The following is a 3,890-nucleotide window of genomic DNA, read 5'->3' as shown; positions in this document are numbered from 1 at the left end:
CATTTTTTAGATTCTTTTTTTGTAAAACTCTTTTAAAATTAATAAAAAATTGTTTTATTGAGTAAATTTATATTTTAGTCTCATATGATAATTATATGTTATAATGATAATTTTAAACTAAAAGTTAAAATTTTAATGAAAAAAATGATGAAATGAAATAAAAAATTAAATATCTTTAACTTAATGTTAGTACGCATTTATATTATATCGGTACTAAATTATCATGTCATCTGTTGTTAAAGGGAAAACAACTCAATAATATAATTACATGCAAAAAAAATTTGATATTATAATCGTATCAATTCTCAATGGCATTTTTAATATAAAATCAATTGTTCAGTTATACCTAATTTATGGATGTTTGTTTATTTCAGAATGATTAAGCGCTGAATGATTCAAATTCTAAATAATTCAGAGGTTCTGTATGAATTAACTCTGAATGTGACATGTTGTTTGATAATGGCTCTGAATCATTCAGAATGTACTTCTGTGCTGAATCATTCAACACTGTTTTACTGAATCAGTCAGCACTGAATCATTCAAAGGTGCGAAACAAACGCGTTGAATGTTGAACGGTTCAGCATTCAACGCTGAATGATTCTATTAAGAGACAAACAAACAACTCCTCAGTTTACGCTATAATAATATTTGGGCTCACACAAATTTCGAACTCTACCTTTGGGCTTCATTTTGGTAATGAAAAAAGACCATCGGCTTTTCATTAATGACCCAACATCTCCATGATCCTAAACCGACGAGAACGTGAGGTTCAAGACCCAGAAATCAAAGCCGGATCCGGGAGATGATCAGACGCTATGGATGGATCGGCCGTGACCTATGACCCCACCACCTTCACACTCCGCCACACAAAATCCGCCCCCAAACCACAAATGCCCAAATACCCCACCCCAACTTTTTTCTATCCTGCATTTGCAGGCTGCAGCCATCTTTCTTCTCCTTGTCTCCAATGAACCCTTACAGATTTCACCGGACCCCCCAAAACCCGGGTCAATCCCTTGACCCGAGAACCTGATCCATTTTGACCCATGGGATCTTCTTTCCCTTACCTGTGCTTTGATCTTGACCCATGGGTAGTTTCATCGGGTCTTGGTTGGTTAGGATAATGAGAGATCTCCTGGGCTTAGTGCATCCGTCACTGCTTTTGGTTTGTTTAGTGCCTGATTATTAGCTTAATTGTGTGTGAAGTATGAGAATTTTTGTAAGGTAGGTAAGTAGACTCTTGGAGGGTATAACTCCACCATTGAAATCATTAGACTGTTTACCAGGTTGTGCTTTTGGTGAGAATCTAGGAAATTTGGATGTTTTTAGGTACATTGTTGATTTATTCGAGATCTTTAGAGGATTAGGAGAAGAGAGGGGTTGATGTCATTAAAGAGAATTATCCAGGACATGAAGGGGGAGTTGGGGAATATATCGAAAAAGGGGGTAGATGTGAAGTTTGGGAATGGGGCGAGATCAAGGTCGCATAGTATAGTCCAGGATTGCTCGGGTCCAATCGATGCATTCAAGAAGAGTTGTTGGGCAAACATGCCCGCCGAGCTTCTGAGGGATGTGTTGATGAGAATTGAAGCATCCGATATTACTTGGCCTCCAAGGAAAAATGTGGTTGCTTGTGCCGGAGTGTGTGGGAATTGGAGAGAGATTATGAAGGAAATTGTTAAAAGCCCTGAAATTTCCGGCAAGTTGACATTCCCAATCTCATTGAAGCAGGTAAGAGATGTTAGCCTGTACTTTTTTTTCTTTCCTATTGCTGGTTAGTTTAGGCCAAGATCTCTATTATATAGTTTGCTTTCTAGAACTGCTTCGTGATACTCTAGGAATTTTCGGAATCAAAAGTCTGAAATACGTTTGGATCTGTAACTGTATCCTGCTGCATCACAACAAGTGTTTGTAAAAGCTCTATGAATTCTAGTGATAAACTAAGAATATGAAATTCTCCTTCATAATGTCCCGGTTTTTCAATTGTCAGTTCTCCTGACATAAATTCCAAAGCTGAGAGTTCATTTCTTCACCAATTATCTGTTGATTTGTTACTGATAATTTACGCCATGTATTGTTGCTATTCTTTTTGCAGCCTGGTCCAAGGAACTCTCCTTCAGTGCTACATATACGGAATTGTAGCAACTAAACATATTATCTTTACCTTGGCCATCGTAAAGTTGCTTTTATTTGTTTATGTTTTTTTTCTTTTTGTGCATTGGGAAGGGCTTGTCGTCTGCTTCTGTATATTCACTCATGAAATCATGCTGCTTGCTGTTGTCTTCTGAAAGCAGATTTTGCTGATTAAAAAACATTGAGGGTATGATATGTAGTTAGATTAATTGAGTGTTATCGTTTTATTTGAAACTGTTTCAATGTGTGCATTTTCTTGGCAGCTACCAATGATGATGGAAAGTTCCTTCTTATGGCCAGGATGTGCCGCTGGCCTACCTGTTCAGATTACATCATCTCACTAAATGGCGATGATGTGTCAAAAGGGAGCAGTACCTACATCTGAAAATTAAGGTATCGATTGGTGGACTATGATTCGAGTGATAACATTACTCATTTTGAAAACCTAAAACTTATTCTTGATTTGCTAGAATAGATCAAACTTTTTGGGGACCAAATTCACAATCTATGATTCACAGCCCGCGAATTCTCGAGCCAAAGTTAGCAAAAGTTGCTCCACCAGTTTGATGAATGTGAACCAAGTTTCTCCTCAAGTCCCGGCTGGAAACTATCCCGTAGCCCACATCTCGTATGAGTTGAACATCTTGGGTTCTAGGTAAGATGTATGTAGAAAGTTGCACGTTCTGTCTCCTTTGCATCACTTATTTATTTTATGCTCACTGAAAATAACATATTCTTGAAAAGAGGTCCAAGGAGAATGCAGTGCATCATGGATGCCATCCCAGCCTCTTCTATTGAGCCCGGAGGTGTCGCTCCCACACAGACCGAATTTCTACACAGTAATCCGGACACCTTTCCATCACTACCTTTCTTTAGATCAAAATCAACCCGTGCCGAGAATTTCCAGTCTGTACCTTTATCTGACCAAAAAGATGGAATGCTGGTATTGAGGAATAATGCACCAAGGTTGCAGCTGCTGCGGAGAATGTAGCTCCCGGGCAGGAGCAGCACATGAATGTCATCCTCCAGTTTGGGAAAGTGGGGAAGGATGCGTTCACAATGGATTACCAGTATCCGATCTCGGTTGGATAATCCTCTTCCTACATTCTTGAACTGTTAATCTGAAATTCTTTTTATCCAACAGTTTTGCATAATAAGTACTAGTTCATGTATGGATTTTAGATTTATCCCATTTGAAAATGATTGAAGAATTCTATTATGTATTTATGCTTTTAGTCCCTCTAATAATTTGACATTGTTTGTTCATCTATTTGACAGTATTATTAGTAGTAGCTCTAGATCCATGACATGCTATTGTTAATTTTCTTTTGTAAAACAAAATAAACTATCAAGTATTCAACTGGCATAAATTTATGATATAATTGACTGGATTTTCATATGGTATGCTTGTGTGATCAACAATAATTAAATAAATTTTTTATCACCTCTACCAACGATATTGTCAATGCAAACCTCTAAAATAATATTATACAAGTAGTGAATCAAACTATCTCACATAACAAGTTCAAAATCAAATTCAGTACCGTAAAAGGACTAAAATCATAATTAAACCGAAACAAATTTTATTGTTATATCGAAATGAGTATGACAATGTCCAAGGCCCAAATGCTAAAAAGGACTTCTTCCTAATAATTTATATTTTCTATTTCTTCTACTTTTCAATCACAGAACTATTTACATTACATGAGTGACGAACATCGTTGCTTTTATATATATATATATATATATATATATAT

General features: G+C 36.6%; 1 pseudogene; it reads left to right on the top strand.

The window, feature by feature from the left end:
• Window positions 1–1,183: 1,183 nt before the first annotated feature.
• Window positions 1,184–3,240, top strand: LOC120172327 (annotated as a pseudogene).
• The last annotated feature ends 650 nt before the right edge of the window (window positions 3,241–3,890 follow it).

This window comes from Hibiscus syriacus, unplaced genomic scaffold (genome assembly GCF_006381635.1).
Source record: "Hibiscus syriacus cultivar Baekdansim isolate YM2019G1 unplaced genomic scaffold, ASM638163v2 tig00111848_pilon, whole genome shotgun sequence".
NCBI lineage: Eukaryota > Viridiplantae > Streptophyta > Magnoliopsida > Malvales > Malvaceae > Hibiscus > Hibiscus syriacus.
The sequence above is the reverse complement of the archived record's forward strand: the minus strand, read 5'-3'. Positions and strand labels throughout refer to the sequence as shown.